Consider the following 20,899-nt stretch of genomic DNA (forward strand, 5'->3'; position numbering starts at 1 on the left):
GGGATTGGGAAGCTTGGGGGAGACTAGCAGATGAGGGGGATCTAGTTTGCGGGAGGTGTAATCGATTCGTATCTCTTCGAGGAAAAGGAGGAGCTGTGGGAATGGAATTAAGTCATACAGGATCCACGTGGGGGAGGGGAGGCAGATGCGATAGGCGAGGTGGAGCGCATGGCGTTCCAGGATTTTAACTGATTTGTAGAAGGTAGTAGGGGCGGCGATCCAGGTGGTATGGGCATAGCAGAGGATAGGGCAGATCTGGGATTTATAGGTGTGGAGGACTGCGGAGGGGTCCAGACCTCAAAAGCGGCCAGAAAGGAGCTCGAGGAGGCAGAGTCGGGAGCGTGCCTTGGGTTGGGTCGGGGGTCCTGGAGAGGCGACGATGAAGGGTGGCGCCAAGGTACGTGAGAATGGGGATGAGGCTGATAGGGCCCGCATCTCGTGGTCGTGCGGTAGCGTTCTCGCTTCCCACGCCCGGGTTCCCGGGTTCGATTCCCGGCGGGGTCAGGGATTTTCTCTGCCTCGTGATGGCTGGGTGTTGTGTGCTGTCCTTAGGTTAGTTAGGTTTAAGTAGTTCTAAGTTCTAGGGGACTGATGACCTTCGATTTTAAGTCCCATAGTGGTCGGAGCCATTTGAACCATTTTTTTGATCGCCTGAGAGCAACCATAACTCCGCGCGCGCTTACATAGTCTTCCAGTCAGAGAACCTCAAAGCAGCGCCTCTGATCGGAAGACTAAACCAATGGACGGCCACCGACAAGCAAAGAGGAGGCACTACTCTGGCCATGATGCCAGTGTGCACGACTCATGATAATTCCATTGGTGGTGTTGGGTTATTGTTCTTCCCACAACATTGAGCTGAACGCACACTCTCGCCAATTATGCTTAATCTTATTTGGTCTCAAACATTTCCATTTGCTTGGTGACTGTCGTAATTATTATTTCTGCACTTCTGATCTTGTGGCTGATTATTGTTTCTACTGTTTACCATCTGCGCACTCATGTGGTTATCATTATATGCCCAGTCATTGTACTGGCTCGGACACGGAATATTAGTAGGCATAACTGCCTCGCGGCAGCGGCCTTGCCGCAGTGCATACACCGGTTCCCGTCAGATCACCGAAGTTAAGCGCTGTCGGGCGTGGCCGGCACTTGGATGGGTCACCATCCGGGCCGCCATGCGCTGTTGCCATTTTTCGGGCTGCACTCAGCCTCGTAATGCTAATTGAGGAGCTACTCGACCGAGCAGTAGCGGCTCCGGTCAAAGAAAACCATCGTAACGACTGGGAAAGCGGCGTGCTGGCCACACGCCCCTCCTATCCGCATCCTCATGGATGACACATGGATGACACGGCGGTCGGATGGTCCCGATGGGCCACTTGTGGCCTGATGATGGAGTGCTTAAAGGCCTCGCGGAGTCGGCGCACGGTTAGATGCGCCATGTCACGGCCCCTCCTGCCGGAGGTTCGAGTCCTCCCTCGGGCATGGGTGTGTGTGTTGTTCTTAGCCTAGGTTACTTTAAGTAGTGTGTAAGTCTAGTGACCGATGAGCTGAGCAGTTTGGTCCCTTAGGAATTCACACTGAAGAGTGTGTATCGGGAGAATGACTCATGCGTGCACAGTGACAGGTGGTCTGAAGCGGGTTGAGTCGAGTACGTAGTTTTAATTTTCATCGGCTAGAGGACAGTAGTGCACAGAGGCATTCAAGAAACAGGTCAACAGAATATTTGTTTGAACCGTTCTGTCTATTTCTTGGAGACTTTTTTTCTATTTGTGATTGTAAAGTTTTGTATATGCTTTTAGTAGTGTGAATGATGCGTGAATGTGGTCTAAATATGTAAATCATCGTTCTCCTAACGAATGCTGCAGTGTGAGAAATTTTTAAGACATTGTGAATGCAGACGATGGGGAATTTTATATCGTAAAATGTTAAATAAGTGTATGGTAAAGGGAAAGCTAATTCGAGTGCAAATGAAAATAGTTAATAATGTAAAGTGTAAACAAATCATCAGAATGTCAAATATTTATTTGGCGGAAAGTAAAGTTCAAAAGTGTGTTATTAGTTGATTGGTTAGGCATGAAAAGAGCGGCCTTAAAGAAAACTGACCAATCAGAACGGAGTATTCTCCGCGCGTCATTTCTCTTGGAGACAGAGAATGCCTACAGCAGCCTAAGGGAGTCTGAGCCCACTCTTTCAATGGTACGGTCGTGTGTTGTATGAGGTCCGAAGGAAGTCATAATTTGCCGGTTTTAGTTGTGCTACATGTTTCAAAAGTGTTTTAAAGTGAAGGCATGTTTATTGTGCTGTCTTGTTCAGAAAGTACGGATTTTTTAAGTAATTTTGTGTAGGAGAAAGCCGGTCTCTGTGGCCGAGCGGTTCTAGGCGCTTCAGTCCGGAAACACGCGGCAGCTACGGTCGCAGGTTTGAATCCTGCCTCGGGCATGGATGTGTGTGATATCCTTAGGTAAGTTAGTTTTACGTAGATCTAAATCTATGCGACTGATTACCTCAGATGATAAGTCCCATAGTGCTCAGAGCCATTTTTTTGTAGGAGAAAAGACAGTAATTCTGAGCGGCATATTAAACACATCGGTGATTAAAAACTTGATTACATTAGACACCGATAAACTTAATAGTGTGGCGAGCATTTTCATTTAACAACAATCCGTGCTTAGTACCTGATTTCGGGAAATACATTGCCGTAAACTTGGTAACGTGAATGAAAGGGTTTGTGCATGGCTGTGTTAAGATTAGTACGGGCTTGGGAATGAACGTGTACATTACCTAAGTTCAGAATATACCGAAGTTTTGCCAGTATTTCCACGTTTCGTTCAAAATTAAGACCTTTTCCCGATTCTTGGAATAGTTACGTTATCTGCAGCCAGGCGTGAGTTGCAGTTCGGTAGGTTTCTGCTCGGCTTTCCTACTGGCGATCTGCTGCAACGGGTTCACAGGTACGTGCAGGACAAAAGGTACCGCGCCACCGCAACACACGTTCCAACATCTTACTATTACGCATTGGTCCTTTTCTAGCTTTAATGTCGTCTTCAATCAGATGTATTGAATCTGACACTGACAAGAACTCAGACACTGTCCTCATTGGCATGGATGAGGTTGTCCCTCATTCCGACTGACAATTTCTATTTTATTACGCGTAGCGAATCTTTATGGCAGTCGGCTCTTCCCAATAGCACGCCATATTCATACACTTTTCAAAATATTATCTTAAATATCCGGTTTTGTAAGAAAAAATTTCCAGGTTTAACATCCTGTGACTAGTACTTCGCTAGAAAAGCTCTTCCAAACTCTCCGTGAGTACTGACCTGTTCCACAGCCCGTAATATAGGGTCTTCCCGGCAACAGCTTCATGCCACACAGCTAATTTTCTGAATTTTTAGACAACATAGTTCTATGGAAATAAACAGCTATTAATCAGTTTTTCAAAATGACAGTCACAATCGCATTATTTATTTTGCCGCCAACCGGTTTCAACCCGCGATGGGGTCATCTTCAGGGCAATTTACACCACCTGGTCGCTTGCTGGAGTCGTCACCCGGCCTGTGTACGGTTGGTTCAAAAATGGCTCTGAGCACTGTGGGACTTGACTTCTGAGCTCATCAGTCCCCTAGAACCTAGAACCACTTAAACCTAACTAACCTAAGGACACCACACACATCCATGCCCGAAGTAGGATTCGAACCTGCGACCGTAGCGGTCGCGCAGTTCCAGACTCTAGCGCCTAGAACCGCTCGACCACCCCGGCCGGCTGTACGGTTGGTAGTTATGATAGTTACCAACCATACAGAGCCAGGGTGACGACTCCAGCGAGCGAGCAAATAGTGTAAATTGCCCTGAAGATGACCTTATCAGGGGTTGAAACCGGTTGGCGGCAAAATAAATAATGCGATTGTGACTATAATTTCGAATAATTGACTAGTTATCTGAGTTTCAGTCCATGCTCTTGGCAAAACTCCAGGAAATCCCCGTATGAAACCAACCGGATTCATAGATTTTCTCTCGTCAGTTTGCAACCTCCCCCTCACTTATCGACCTTAATGACAGTGAAAAAATTAAACTGCGTGTACCTAATGGAAATTTGGGAAAAGCAATCGTCACCGAAGTTAATCTGTCGGTAAAGAGGGAGGAAAGGGTTACATCTAAATGAAAGGAAAAATGCAAATGAAACTGGTGGAAATTAATTTTGAAAAGGGGTAAAGTTAATAAATAAAGTAAATATGCGGCCGTTACGTTAACAATTAACTAGCGGTAATTAGATATTTGAGATTTGGGGAAAATTACGGACGCCAGTCCTAAGGACAGTTACTATAGTAACTGAAAAAGAAAGGTTATTACACATATAATTAGCACTAGAAACGTGGCAACTGAAGGTTGACATGTGTAGTGTGAAAACTGAAAGTTTGTCAGAAGTAATAAATTTCGCTACACTCTGACTTAATCTAGCAAAAGAATTAATAAAACCGGATAATCGAAAGTTAATTTAGTGACCGAAGTTAATAGTGAGCTTTCTTTCTGAAGCACATCGAAATTCAGTAAAATACGGTTAGTCTTGGACTACCTCAACAATCATTTCAAAAGCTACTCTAATCTACGCAATTTAGAAATAAGAGATTTAACTTTGAACTTGAATTAAATGATTCTGAACAATTAACAGTAGTAAAATTTAGTACGTACCAAGCTGAGCTGCAGTCACAGGTAAACTCGCACTCTTCATTTGTGCTTGTGTAATCTAAATATTGTAGCCAGCTATGAATACCTTAACTCAACTTTGAAATTAAAGCAGTGAAATAGAATGATGCTGGCGTTTGAATTTGAACGACACTCGGGTTCATTCCGGAAAAGGAAGGGACCCTGCTTGGTAATGCAATTGGGACAATGAGCAACAAACGTTCATGCTAAGTTGCTGTATTTTTGTGATGCAACAATTTTAAAAGTTTGAAAAGCTGAGGTCTGCCATACAGTTCTAAAACTTTACGTGCTTCCAGTCTTCCTTGTTGGTTGATTGAAGGTTTGAAGCCGTCGATCGAGGAGGTGGCAACAGTCAGTCATTGTCGGCCGTCGCTGTTGCAGAAGCTGGATGTTGGCGCGCCTTCTTCTCGACACGGTCACCAGGCGAAACGGGCTCTTGATGTGCGCCAGCTAATGCTTCCCGTCCGCGGCACCATGTCAGAAACTATCATCGCGAGTCGAGCGCAATTACATGCTGCCAAACCCCGAAAGCGCGGCAACTCGCGAGAGCTTTACACAACAAACCTGCTCCACTCGCTACTCCAGCCAGACACTCTCTGCCCGCGCTCCACGCGACAGAGTTAACACTACCAAAGATCCTAAACACTCTGGTTCTCCACACGACCTATCGACGTATTCGTTCGATAGCATAGTTGTCCCTAGGCAAGACCCAGCGTAAAAATACAAATAATATTTACAAAACAACCAATTATACATCGACGTAAATGCGTAAATATATATATACAAACAGTAAAACAATTACAATATATAAAGAGACAGAAATGTCATATCTTGAGGTAACAAAACAAGGAAAAAAATTATAGTACAATAGATGGAAATAGGAGGATATGCATTTCCGGCGTTACAAGTGGATGGTTGAAATTACCTGTTTGAGTGTTTTTTCTGCCATGAGCATTGGTCGCCTATAGGTTTGTGGGTGACAGTTCACCTGTAGCAGCATTTGCATTGCAATTCATGAATGCTTGACGCACCCGCCTGTTACTCGTATTTGTACTTCGTGTACGAAGCTCGAGGCCTGTGACATTTCCGCACCTCCTTCCTCTGCCTTTGGTGTTTGCAGCGCCCCTCGAACCTCTTCTACACCTCGACTAAATTTCTTCACCGACTCGTTGACCTGCTCCCTCCGCTGGACGAATTCAGCGTCTCTTTGTTCCTTTACTTCTTCCAACAATGCTTTCCATTCGGTACTGGAGGGTAAACTGCTGATAAATTGCCTCCGGTTGCTTGTACGGTTTGTTGCACACAAGTCTCAACTTGCTTCTATTTAATTCTATCCCACCCTTCAAGTTTCCTAGAAAAAAAGTTTTCGTTGCAAACATCTGTACAACTTACCTTTCGTAACCTGACGCCACGGCCGTAATCTGTGTATTCAGCTGGTATAATGTAGACTCAACTGTACCTTCAAATTCCTGCATAGCCGTGATTTCGAGTGCCGCTGTGAGGCTATCTCTGTCGCACGTGACGTAATCTCTTCCAACTCCTGTTTGTTACCATATTGTCCACTTTAGTACGTATGTCAACCAGACTAGTACTTATTTCATTCACAGCAGCAGCAGCAGTGTCTACCACTTTAGCAGCTAGTTCGTCTATTTTGTCTGTCTTCGTACTGATGTCATCAATTCTCTCTATCTTAGAAGTCATCTCATCTGGTTCGTGGCCAAAAGACCATCTGTTATTTCCATTAAAGGATCAACATTCGACCTAGATGTAGCAATTCGCTCATCTGCAAAACCTTTAGTAGCTGGGTGAACGTCCGATTGCTGTTCACTGTGAGTTTTCTAAAACTAGCCACGAGTCCTTACCATAACCCAGTAACAATAAACAAATATTGCACCTGACCTATCATCACACTGAATTTATAGTACACAAAAATGAAATGAAATACACATGTATCTACAGATCGCTAACGACTAGAAAATACATACAATACCTTACGTGTTCTTGATAAAGAGTTTGAACGTTAGAGGTACAGGAATCTGTAATCAAAGACAATACGCTGATCTTGCCTGTATTAGTAACTGTTGGGTCTACAAGTTCGTTTGTGACGTAGGAGGCTGCTCGGCTACCGTGAGTACACCAGCTCTGCAGCAAGCACGGAACAAAATTATACAAAACAGAGATTACACACTGCACAAGTTTTGAACAACACAAATTTCCCAAAAGGTTCCTCCAACAGTGCTGCAGAGACGAGTGTTTAATCGTGCGTGTAGTTAAACTTGAAGCACAAATTTCCAAAGTTCTTAAATGATGAAATTGCTCACCTTTGAATAGACATTTATTTATAAGGTAGTTCGCTTCAACGAAACAACCATATTCGTATTTCTGTTCACAAGATATTACAGTTCAGCGCTTCAATACACTTTATTCTCCAACAAATTCCGTAATGGCTGCAGTGCAACAGTACGATTAGATCCACTCCGACAACACGGCTTTCTATTCCAGTACCTCAAACCATATTAAAAACTATTATTAATCGTGTGTCAAGGATGCTATATCAGCGAAGAGTGACATCGCATAGACAGAGATTATTCTCGCAGTCACTTTTGTTCGCTACGTTATTTGTCATGCGCGCGTAGCGTACAGTCTCCGCCGTAAAACGCAATCAACACACTTTATATCCACAGTCCATCTCAAAATTAGGACATTTCACGTGTGTTACGCCGGTTTGTGTCATTACAAGCATAAAATATTCAATGATGAGAACGAAGACATGGAGCAAAAATGGGAAAATTCAAAAACATCGTTAAAAATGCCTTAGACAGAAAAATCGTTCAAAATGCCTTGGGCAAGTATGTTCCGAGCAAAGTCTTAAGGGATGGGAAAGGCCCACGGTGACTTAATAGCGTGTTAGAAAACTGCTCCGTACCAAAGACAGAAACTACTCCGTACCAAAGACAGCTTAATCTCGGATTCAAAATGGTTCAAATGGCTCTGAGCACTATGGAACTTAACTTCTGAGGTCATCAGGCCCCTAGCACTTAGAACTACTTAAACCTGACCAACCTAAGGACGTCGCACACATCGATGGCCGAGGCAGGATTTGAACCTGCGACGCGGTTCCAGACTGTTGCGCCTAGAACCGCTCGGCCACTCCGGCCGGCTCTCGGATTCAAGGGAAGTCAAAACCCAGCTGATAAACGTAAGCTGAACGAGGCGAAAATGAGCGAAAGGAGATCAGTGAGAAAAGCGTTCGGTGACTCTGAAAGTGAAATTTTGTTAACCCGTCTCAGTAAACACCATAAGAGGTTTTGGCTTATGTGAAATCAGCGGTTCTGAACTACAAAATGTGATCAAAAGTATCAGGACACCCCCAAGGACATTCGTGTTTCATATTAGGTGCATTGTGCTGCCACCTACTGCCAGGTACTCCATATCAGCGACCTCAGTAGTCATCAGACATCGCGAGAGAGCAGAATGGGGCGCTCCGCGGAACTCACGGACTTCGAACGCGTTCAGGTGATTGGGTGTCACTTGTGTGATACGTCTGTACGCGAGATTTCCACACTTCTAAAGATCACTAGGTGCACAGTTTCCGATGCGATAGTGAAGTGGAAACGTGAAGGGGCACATACAGCACAAAAGCCTACAGGTCGAAATCGTCTGTTGACTGACAGAGACCGCCGACAGTTAAAGAGGATCGTAATGTCTAATAGACAGATACCTATCCAGACCATCACACAGAAATTACAAACTGCATCTGGATCCACTGCAAGAACTATGACAGTTAGGCGAGAGGTGAGAAAACTCGGATATCATGGTCGAGCGGCTGCTCATAAGCCGCACATCACGCCGGTAAATGCCAAAAGATGCCTCGCTTGATGTAAGGAGCATAATCATTGGACGAGTGAACAGTGCAAAAACGTTCTGTGGAGTGACGAATCACGGTACACAATCTGGCGATCCGATGCAGGTTGTGTGTACGACGAATGCTTGGTGAATGTCATCTGCCAGCATGTGTAGTGCCAACAGTAAAATTCGGAAGCGGTGTTGTTATGGTGTGGTCGTGTATTTCATGGAGGGGGCTTGCACCCCTTGTTGTCTGACGTCGCACTATCACAGCACAGGCCTACACTGATGTTTTAAGGACCTTCTTGCTTCCCATTGTTGAAGAGCAAATCGGGGATGGCGATTGTATCTTTCAACACGATGGAGCACCTGTTCATAATGCACGGCCTGTTGCCGAGTGGTTACACAACAATAACATCCCTGTAATGGACTGGCCTGCACAAAGTCTTGACCCGTATCGTACAGAACACCTCTGGGATGTTTCGGAACGCCGACTTCGTGCCAGGCCTCACCGGCAGTCATCGATGCCTCTCCGCAGTGCAGCACTCTGTGATGAATGGGCTGTCATTCCGCAGTAAACCTTCCGGCACCTGACTGAACGTATGCCTGCGGGAGTGGAAGGCGACATCAAAGCTACGGGTGTGCCAATACCATATTGAATTCCAGCATTACCTATGGAGGGCGCCAAGAACGTGTAAGTCATTGTCAGCCAAGTGTCCGGATACTTTTGATCACGTAGTGTATCTATTGATTCACGCAGAGATGATACTGGCACCGAAACGTAAGATAACAGAGAGATGGCCGACATACTGAACTCAGTGTTCCTAAGTTGCTCCACCGCGGAATATCGTAAAACAGTCCCTCCTTTCAATCGTCGTATGAACGGCGAAATGACAGATACTGATATAACCGGTCACGGAATAGAAAAGCAACTATAATAGCTTAGTAGTGGGAAGGCATGAAGGCCAGGTGACATACCTTAAGATTCTACAAAGATTATTATGCGGAAGAACTGGCTCCTTTTCTACCAGCAGTTTGTCGTAGTTCTCTGGAGCATCGAATGGTACCTAGCGACTGGAAAAAAGCGCAGGTCATTCCCGTTTTCGAGAAGGACCGTACAACAGATGCACACAGTTGTAGACCCATATCGCTGAGGTCAGTCAGTTGTAGAATTATGAAACATGTTTTATGCTGAAGAATAACGATGTTTTTAGTGAGCGAAAAATCTCCTCTGTAAAAATCGGATGGAATTCCGCATGCAGAGATCTTGTGAGACTCAGCTCGTTTTGTTGCTCCACGAGATCCACCGTGCTGTATAGAACGGCGCTCTGGTTGATGCTGTGTTCCTTGACTTTAGGAAGGCGTCTGACGCCGTTCCACATGGCTGCTTGGAGGAAAAATACGAGCTTACCGAGCATTGCACCAGATTTGTGACTGGATCCAAGACTTGCTCGCAGACGGAACTGAACTCGTCGCTCTTAAAAGAGCAAATTCGACAGATGTGCAGGTGATTTCCGGAGTACGCCAAGGACGTGTTTTTGTACGCAATGTACACATTATTGTTCACAATGTACATCATCGCGCGTGGGAAAACCGGTGTGCAGGGTGTGTCTGCACGGCGCATCGATCCGACTCTGCTCGCAACCCTATTCAAGACTGAAACAGAAAAACAGATAAGCGCCAGACACTTACTAGAATAGCGGAATAACATGCTCCGAAAAAAGCAGACCTTTCCGAAAGTCTTGTTTAAACCGAAGTGGAAACTTTCTACTATTTTCTGTTAGTTGTGAGTATAAAGGGAAATGGTCTAATGTGTGGTACCTGTGTAAGAAATTCGTCTATTGAAAGGCACTACAGGAAACTGGTTTCAGAGTAGTGGGGTGAAAACACACGTGACGCCAGAGAGGAAGAATTAACGTAGTGGTCCACTCTTGCAGAAGAGGATTCTGTATCCACAAATGACAAGTACTTTGGCTTGTTCACGTTGGTTAAAAGTCCTACATTATGTAAAAGATACAAGAGACGTCGTAAATCGGTAAATAAAATAAATACAGATACGTAGCTTTCAGGGATGATAGCAAGAGCGCAGTGCTAACATTCGAGATATCGTATGTTGAAATCTCACGAAGCGTTTCAAAGTTGTTAATTCAGGCATTCATTGTGTAAATATTTATTGAATGTGAAACATTAACTTCTGTAGTTTCAAAGAAACTACTGAAGGTCGTTGGTTCAGATCGCTCTGAACACTATGATCTGAGGTCATCAGTCCATCTACTTAAACCTAACTAACCTAATGACATCACACACATCCATGCCCGAGGCAGGATTCGAACCTGCGACCGTACCAGCAGCGCGGTTCCGGACTGAAGCTTCTAGAACCGCTCGGTCACAACGGCCGGCTTCTGAAGTTCGTTTTCGTTCCAATCAAATGTGTGATTTGTTTACATTTCCGCTTTTATTATTCCTAACCCAGTCTTCTTACTTCAATTTAGGACGAGAAAGATGAAGGGCTGCAACGCTACGCGTATCTAGGCTTCGCAGTATCGGTACAGATAAGACGAGTTTGTTATGAACACATCAGCGGTCCCAGAAAAATGAGGCGTATGCAGTGACAACAACAACATTTCAGTATGTTTAAAACGACGGAAGTTAATATTTCACAGTGAATAAATACATATACAATCAACCTTTCAATTAACAACTTTGAAGAATGAGATTTTCACTCTGCAGCGGAGTGTGCGCTGGTATGAAACTTCCTAGCAGATTAAAAATGTGTGCCGGACCGAGACTCGAACTCTGCCTTTCGCAGACGACCTTCTGTGAAATTTGGAAGGTAGGAGACAAGGTACTGGCAGAAATGAAGCTGTGAGGACGGATCGTGAGTCGTACTTGGGTAGCTCAGATGGCAGAACATTTGCTTGCGAAATGCAGAGGTCCCGTGTTCGAGTCTCCGTCCGGCACACAGTTTTAAACTGCTAGGAAGTTTCAATAACTTTGAAACTTCAAGAAACGATATCTCAGATGATAGCACTGTGCTATTGCTATCTTCCCTGAAAACTACGTATCTGTATCTATTTCATTTATCGATTTACGACACCTTTTATACACTCCTGGAAATGGAAAAAAGAACACATTGACACCGGTGTGTCAGACCCACCATACTTGCTCCGGACACTGCGAGAGGGCTGTACAAGCAATGATCACACGCACGGCACAGCGGACACACCAGGAACCGCGGTGTTGGCCGTCGAATGGCGCTAGCTGCGCAGCATTTGTGTACCGCCGCCGTCAGTGTCAGCCAGTTTGCCGTGGCATACGGAGCTCCATCGCAGTCTTTAACACTGGTAGCATGCCGCGACAGCGTGGACGTGAACCGTATGTGCAGTTGACGAACTTTGAGCGAGGGCGTATAGTGGGCATGCGGGAGGCCGGGTGGACGTACCGCCGAATTGCTCAACACGTGGGGCGTGAGGTCTCCACAGTACATCGATGTTGTCGCCAGTGGTCGGCGGAAGGTGCACGTGCCCGTCGACATGGGACCGGACCGCAGCGACGCACGGATGCACGCCAAGACCGTAGGATCCTACGCAGTGCCGTAGGGGACCGCACCGCCACTTCCCAGCAAATTAGGGACACTGTTGCTCCTGGGGTATCGGCGAGGACCATTCGCAACCGTCTCCATGAAGCTGGGCTACGGTCCCGCACACCGTTAGGCCGTCTTCCGCTCACGCCCCAACATCGTGCAGCCCGCCTCCAGTGGTGTCGCGACAGGCGTGAATGGAGGGACGAATGGAGACGTGTCGTCTTCAGCGATGAGAGTCGCTTCTGCCTTGGTGCCAATGATGGTCGTATGCGTGTTTGGCGCCGTGCAGGTGAGCGCCACAATCGGGACTGCATACGACCGAGGCACACAGGGCCAACACCCGGCATCATGGTGTGGGGAGCGATCTCCTACACTGGCCGTACACCACTGGTGATCGTCGAGGGGACACTGAATAGTGCACGGTACATCCAAACCGTCATCGAACCCATCGTTCTACCATTCCTAGACCGGCAAGGGAACTTGCTGTTCCAACAGGACAATGCACGTCCGCATGTATCCCGTGCCACCCAACGTGCTCTAGAAGGTGTAAGTCAACTACCCTGGCCAGCAAGATCTCCGGATCTGTCCCCCATTGAGCATGTTTGGGACTGGATGAAGCGTCGTCTCACGCGGTCTGCACGTCCAGCACGAAAGCTGGTCCAACTGAGGCGCCAGGTGGAAATGGCATGGCAAGCCGTTCCACAGGACTACATCCAGCATCTCTACGATCGTCTCCATGGGAGAATAGCAGCCTGCATTGCTGCGAAAGGTGGATATACACTGTACTAGTGCCGACATTGTGCATGCTCTGTTGCCTGTGTCTATGTGCCTGTGGTTCTGTCAGTGTGATCATGTGATGTATCTGACCCCAGGAATGTGTCAATAAAGTTTCCCCTTCCTGGGACAATGAATTCACGGTGTTCTTATTTCAATTTCCAGGAGTGTATCTTTTACATTATGCAAGTGTTTCACAGAAGATCCTATTCTCCACATTCACGCAGCAAATGAGTACAGCATCAGTATCTCTCACGTTGCCAAAGTTACGTTTTTATTTAATAAGCTGTTTACTATTTTGCCACTAACTTTATTTAAATGTTGACTGCAAGTGATATTAAAAAAACTGTGCTTCATTACAGGTGTTTAGTCATATGTGTTGGCGGACACCGCAATTGAAAAGAACCAAAAGACGCCTCTGCCAAGAAGGCATAAGTAGTTATTTAAGCAATTTTTAGCGGCAATCTCTTGTCATTTAACGGAAGCGCACTCGCCGGTCTTTTTTTCTTTTTTCTTTATTGAGTTTCAATTCCCCCCGAAGACAGCAGCTTAGTACGCCGCTCTTCAGCCTACAGAATTTGTTTTAAAAAGATGAAGATAATAAATAATAAAAGCAGGCGATAAAATCGGTGACTTATATGGTAAAATGGCGGAAAATTGTGGAACTTAAAACATAAAGCAAAGGGTTGGTGATGCTAATGAAATACACAGGAAGCAGACAGGCAAAATAATAGACAGACAACACGCGCAAGAGATATAAAATTCACACCCTGCGACAGCATGATTTCTGTTCGCAACACTGTCGAAATACGAACAACACTGAACATTCACTTGAACATTGCACTAAAAAGTTGGCACAAATATGACATACAATAGCCAAGGGCAGGTGGAGGGGAACCTGGACAGATGATGGGAAAGAAAAGGGGGTGGAAGGAGAGGAAAAAAAGTGGGGGGGAGGGGGGGAAGGAGCCGATGGACAACTAGGACCCATAAGAGCTGGGCAGACATGACAGGGAGTGGGGAAAGGCAGAGGAGGGGAATACAAAAGGACTCGGGGGGGGGGGGGAGAGGGGAGGCAGAGAGAGGTTAGGTGGATAGAAAACAGGATGGAAGGGGGGAAGAGGGAGCCTGGGGAAAGGTCAGAGGAAAGGAGGGGGAGTGAGGATCAGAGTTGATAAGAGGGATAAATGGAGGGAGAGGGGGCATCATCCATGAGGGGGAGTTGACGGAACCCACCTTGGGAAAGCAGATGAGGGGTGCAGAGATGGAGGGTAGGGGGGACACAACAATGAAGGCGTGGCAGGAGGCGGGGTTGGAGAGGGGTGGAGCTACCAAGAGATGATGGGGATCAAGGCGGCGGGAGGTGTAGAGTATGCAGATATGTTTGAGAAATAGGAGCAGATGGGGGAAAGGAATGAGGTTGTAGAGGATTTGCGTGGGGGGCAGGAGGTGTATATGGAAGGCGAGGCAGAGCGCATGGCACTCGAGGATCTGGTGGGACTTACAGAATTTCGGGGGGCGGATATACAGGCGGGACTGGCATAACAGAGGATGGGACCGATTAAGGATTTGTATGTTTGGGCGCACTTGTGGAAGCATGTTGGGATATTTATTAATGAACAAAGCTTTACAAGTATTGTGAATTATCTGAGCGTAGCAGGATGTTTGTCATAGTTCTTTATCTACACATTAACGTAATATAAGGGTTTATTCTAAATGACGGGCCTTTTCAAAAATCCAAACTGAACAAGCCTTATACGAATGAAAAGAGGAAGTTTCAAAGTGTTTGGCGGGTGGTGGAGGGCGGGCTGTGATGGTTTCAGAGGCGGCCGGTAGAGTTTGCGCGGCAATATGGCCGTCATTCCGCTTCACTCTCAGTTAGCGATGGGCTAAACTGCGATGTTTCGATATCAGTGATTTCTGTAAACGCTACTTTTCGGTAACTGCCATTCTTCACTGCGATATGTCGCAGTTAATAGTCACAGTTGACGAATTCACAACTTGTATCCCTCCGCCGACTTCTGATACTACCGCGATTTATGAGATTTCTGCGGCTTATGCGATTTCTATGACTTCTGCGATTTATCACCGTACGGATACGGATCCTCTACACCTCCCGTAAACTAGATCCCCCTCATCCACTTGTCTCTCACATCCTCTCCCACCCCCGTCCTCTGCCGCGACTGTATTTCCACGTCCCTCCTGCTCTCCATCTCTCCACTCTCCATACCCTCTCCCAAGGTGACTTCCGCCAGCTCCCCCTCCCTGATGATGCCCTCCTCCCCTCCATCTACCCCTCCTACCAACTTTGATGCTCCCTCCCTCTTCCTGTGTTTGTTCCTATGGGCACCCTCTCTCTCCCTTCCCTCCCCCTTCTCTCCCTCCTCCCCCTTTCCCCTCCTCCCCCAGGCTTCCCCTACCCCCCAAACCTTCATTCCTCCCCCCATCTCCTCTGCCATTGGCATCTCTGCTCTCCCCTCTACCTACCCCACCACGTTTTTCCCCCTCTTGGTGGGTCCACAGATTCGCACACGTTAAGTGGACATTCGTGCCCGTGGATCATCGCCATCAGTTTCTCGTGTGTGTGCCGTCGTGTTTGTGATGTTTTTCGCCGCCCACGCTCCTTCGTTCGCGTGTGTCGTCTAAATCATCAGTGTTTGTGCACAGTGCCAACAGTTTTATTGTTTTTCATGGAGTGTGAACGGCTTCATGTTTTTTTTTAATTACTGTGTCTACTGTTTTTTAACCACCATTATGTTACTTTTGTGTCTTCATTGATTATTGTACTGCTTGTGGCTGAAGAGCGGAGTAAAGTTGCCACCGCCAGCCCACCTTGTATGAGGTGAAAAATGACAATAAAGGAAAAAAAATTATCACCGTAGATCTTACATTCTCATAAGACGCAAGTAACAAGTGAACTAAGTGAACTGTGTCAATGCAACCGAGAAATACGTTCTCGCCTGTATAAGCGATTATTTATGAGGGCGTAATGTAACGTGTCAGTAACCCAACTGACAAAAAGTTACCTGAAATGCTGTTATTAATATTTCTAACGATTATTACTAAGTTTTTATAAGGTATACGAAAGAAATGATTGCCTACAGACAAAATTTCATCTTAAAGAAACAGTCAGTATTAAGTATGTTTTATGTATGTTCTTCCATTGGCTTTAGTTTTATATTAATGGAACAAGTGTGAAATATTCATAGCGTGATGCTGAGGATAACATGAATACCACACAGAACTGTAGAAGTTCACGTTTAAAATATGCTTTCTAACCACGATGTTACGTCCTCAAGTATCTGAACCACATTGTCAGTCACTCGATATAGCAATAATTCAAAATATCAGTGACAGCAGAACTGGAAAAGTTGCGACAACGTGTTTGTCAGAAGTAGGGTTTGTTCCTCAGTTTGTGAATGAACGTTGGGACATCGTTTATGCAAAGTGTGAAACCCCCCCCCCCTTCTCCCCCCTCAACTGCCATCCTCCCCAGAGGTATTGTAAGTAGGCTGTTTGTGTTTTCTTATTGGCAACGTTACGTAGCGCTCTGTATGAAAATCACTGGCTGCGCTGTGTGTAGTCTGTGGTTAGTTTGCATTGTTGTCTGCCATTGTAGTGTTGGGCAGCTGGATGTGAACAGCGCGTAGCGTTGCGCAGTTGGAGGTGAGCCGCCAGCAGTGGTGGATGTGGGGAGAGAGATGGCGGAGTTTTGGAATTTGTAAGACTGGATGTCATGAACTGCTATATATATAATGATTTTTCAACACTATTAAGGTAAATACATTGTTTGTTCTCTATTAATATCTTTCATTTGCTAACTATGCCTATCAGTAGTTAGTGCCTTCAGTAGTTTGAATCTTTTATTTAGCTGGCAGTAGTGGCGCTCAATGTATTACAGTAGTTCGAGTAACCAAGATTTTTGTGAGGTAAGTGATTTGTGAAAGGTATAGGTTAATGTTAGTCAGGGCCATTCTTTTGTAGGGATTTTTGAAAGTCAGATAGCGTTGCGCTAAAAATATTGTGTGTCAGTTTAAGCACAGTCATGTAACAATTTTTCTAAGGGGACGTTTCATATGTCGACCCTTAGCCGAGGATACCTCACTGGAATCTTCTGATTTTTTCTTGTAGTTGGTGTAATTAGTGTAGCTTTTGTTTACTGCTAGCGCGTAATTGTAGAGAGAATCTCCTTTGTAGTTGCAGTCTTTCATTGTTGTACAGTAAAACAGGTGTGGCACGCATGTCAATTTGCACCAAGTATTTCGCAGCTGTGCTTGCAATTAACTAGATATTATTTTCAGTGCTGTGTTAATGCGTTCTCTTATTTTGCTCTTCACATTGTGTTTTTCTGTGTTGTCGTGTGAAATATTGTGACAATAATGGCGTGTGAAAAACGTAACACTAGGCTCCAAAGTAAACTGAGAAATAATAGTGATGACGAGCGTAGCTTATCACCGCCGCCGAGTAATGAATTAACTAATGTTCAAAGTAGTAATTTGGTAATTGTGCATAGGAAAATGGAGCGGGCTGCAAATAATGCTGTAGGCAGTGAAACAATTAGTGAACAGCGAAGCATTATCGATCGATCGGTCGGCAAGAGCTCGCCTCAGGAATCCGAAATGACAGGACACAATCTTGCAAATACTGTAGATTCAGGTTTTGCGTCCTCACCGTTTTCTCAAATCAGTCAAGACACATTTTCTGCTTGTCAAAATGTGAACGTTGCCGGTGCAAATTTTCTGCCAAAAAGTATAGAGGAACACATTCCAGACACTAATACATTATTATTGCAATTAATGCAACAAATGGAACAAAATCAGAGACAAACACAGCAAAAGCTTCAAAAGTTAGACGCAATGGAACAAAATCTTCAAAAGTTAGACACAATGGAACAAAATCAGAGACAAACACAGCAAAAGCTTCAAAAGTTAGACACAATGGAACAAAATCTCCGGAAGTTAGACACCACACTTGAACAAACACGTGAAGATTTAACTACTGAGTTACATAACATTGAATCGAAATGTCAAAAAGTCTGTAATGATGTAAAAACAAAAATTTGTGAGCATTTTCAACCTATTCTTTCGCGGCATGAAAATGCATTACAGAATCACGAAGCAGCCATAAAAGAACTGCAAACCATTGTTCATGAAAATCATGAGACCTTGTGGGCTAAAATTGACTCAGTTGCATCTACCGATTCGGTTACGCAACTTGCAAAAACTCAGGAAAACTTAAAAGACACAGTAGATTCGATTTCAACACAAATGGACACACTGAAACTTGGTTCAGAAAAACACACTGAGGAAATGTGTTCACTATCGGAGAAAGTAGCCGAACTTTGGAATCAGGTCACTAACTTATCTACGAAGGTACATGATGATCTGAATGACAAAGACCCGTAGCCTTCACTGACACAGAAGAGTATGAACAAATTAGAAAATTCAAACAAAATCAAAATCAAATCAATACACAGTACAAAAGAGAAATCCGGGAAGTACAAGATCAGTTGACGCAGGTAATACAAGAATTACATATTTCAGAGGACACTCGCGCTCCAATACGGGAAGAGGGACTTAGAAATGCAGAAAATGCGCAAAATAATAACACAGAGTATTTCGGAAATTATGAAAGAAATTGGCAAGGTGCACCGAATTTTGAAATGGAACCGCCGAAACGACGTAACAATGACCGATATGCAACTCGCCGACACGATGATTTCGACTATAAGCTGTTCATTACTACACGTAAATTCAAAACATTTAAGAATTCTGACAACGACATTCATCCACAAGCATGGCTTCATCAATTTTCTCATTGTTTTCCTCCCAACTGGTCATTGGAGCACAGGTTAGAATTTATGTGTGGCTACTTGGAGAATGAACCAGCTGTAAGAATGCGATCGGTCATTCACGATTGTCACAGTGAAGGAGAATTTTATCATGCCTTCCTCTCAGCGTATTGGTCTGAAGCTACACAAGACCAAGTAAAACATAGCATCATAATGATGAAACGTTTCGAACAATCTGAATTTTCCAGTCTTATGAAATATTTTGAAGACATGTTGCATAAGAATCAGTATCTTTCAAACCCATACAGCCCCTCAGAACTCATCTGCATTTGCTTAATCAAACTGCCTGAACATTTACGACATATTATTTTGGCAGGGCGTTGCAAAGACGACATTGAAGCTTTTCAGGGACTCTTACAAAAATTAGGAATTGACACAGACAGTCGCAGGATGCGAAAACAGAAAAACAATTACTACAGGTCACATGCGTCACAATTCCGTGACGACAGAAACAATAACTGGCCACGACAAGCCTATTTTTACAACGTAAATCATGACCAAAACAGACACCACCCGTATGACAACCACTGGCAGAGTAATAGTTACAGACAAAGATCGCATTTCCGTAGTAATGAATATGACAGAGACAATCATAGAAACAGACAATTTGGCAACCAGAAGTATTATTATCACGGGAGACAGAATAACTTCAGACGCAACGGTCCACTGTGCAGTGATAATTCAGGGAGAAATTCTCCACCACTTAAGTGACAAGAAAGAAACTACAGGAACTACCGACATGACGACAGACGATATAATCATAACGACAGACCTGAATTTCATCAGAACTGGCGGGATTTAAACAGGGCTGGGCCCTCTGGGCAAGGTGAATTTGTAGAAGTTAGACCTCCAAATCCCAATAACGACGCGCGCCAACAAAGAAACAGACAATGACTCGCACCGCAGGCAGCTGGCTCTGAGAAAAACAACATAGATGCTTACCTTGAGCAAATTTTAGCATTCCTTACCGACGTATACAACATGATAATTGCTTTGAAATTGAAACTCTGAGTACTAGGAAGAGTAAAGATTTACACCACATTTCACATGTAAAACCGTTTATTGAAAGTTAATCTGCTTTTTAACTTTGTCTTTGCCATAAAACGTTTCACTTCACGTTACTAGGATACTTAAGAAACTGTTAACATGCAACTATGTTTTAAAGCTAACTAACTATCCAGTCAAGAACATAGGTAACTTAGACAAGAAATTACGAATGCATTGTTATTGCGAACAGACGACACAGTGTTACTGTGTGTGTACATTCTTGCTTGTTAGTTGCACGATTACGTAACGACTATAAGGCTCACATACTTAGAACATTTACCAGTACTGCTAATGAGATTCTAATGCAACATTTTGGTTTACTTGAAAATTCATTCTGGATTTAAAGTACTTTCTGTGAGATACCAGATGACACAGTGGTTAGTCTATGTGACAGCTACACGATTTTATCATGACGCTACTAATGAGTGACAATTTACAAAGTTGCTTTTGCAGTGTTTCTGTTATGTGTCTGCACAGTTTTTCTGAATTCTTCTGGAAAGTAAAACATCTTTTAGTAGTAACTTTTGTGGTATAGCTACAAGGAGACTCCCTTTTCCGTAGGACAACAATACGTTACAACACAGTACTTTCTTCATCACTGCAATAAGCATAATAACTAAGATATCTATACGCAAAGCATTTCACTTTCGTTTATGATGAGGTAAGTACATTGGCTTCTGTAGAACTTAGCTTTTGGAGGACAATAACTACGACACTTCCACAGAGATTATCTTACAGCAAGACGCACATTTAGCGCTACAGTACACGTATTTGAGTGATTAATTTTGTACTTAAATCATTTATTTTTAAAGATTTTTGAATTACAATAATACAAAGGTTTTCCCTGATACATTTCATTCCATTGCTGTAATCTGTAACACCTGAGGGTATAATTACATTAATCCTCAGGGGGGTACACGCTTACTTTGTGTACCATGTGTGTGGCAAGCACAAGGAGCCCTAGCTAATATGGTATTTGCTTATACAACTTTACACATCGGTACCATATTTCTCCAACACAGAATTACACAGCTACCTGATTATTTAACAGAGAAACAAACATTTTTTTTTGCTACATCAGTGACCCATGTTTA

General features: G+C 44.4%; 1 pseudogene; it reads left to right on the top strand.

Annotated features, from left to right (window-relative positions):
• The first annotated feature begins 1,071 nt into the window (after positions 1 to 1,071).
• On the top strand, positions 1,072 to 1,189 carry LOC126109085 (5S ribosomal RNA; annotated as a pseudogene).
• The last annotated feature ends 19,710 nt before the right edge of the window (positions 1,190 to 20,899 follow it).

The sequence above is a fragment of the Schistocerca cancellata genome, chromosome 11 (assembly GCF_023864275.1).
Source record: "Schistocerca cancellata isolate TAMUIC-IGC-003103 chromosome 11, iqSchCanc2.1, whole genome shotgun sequence".
NCBI classification, from domain to species: domain Eukaryota; kingdom Metazoa; phylum Arthropoda; class Insecta; order Orthoptera; family Acrididae; genus Schistocerca; species Schistocerca cancellata.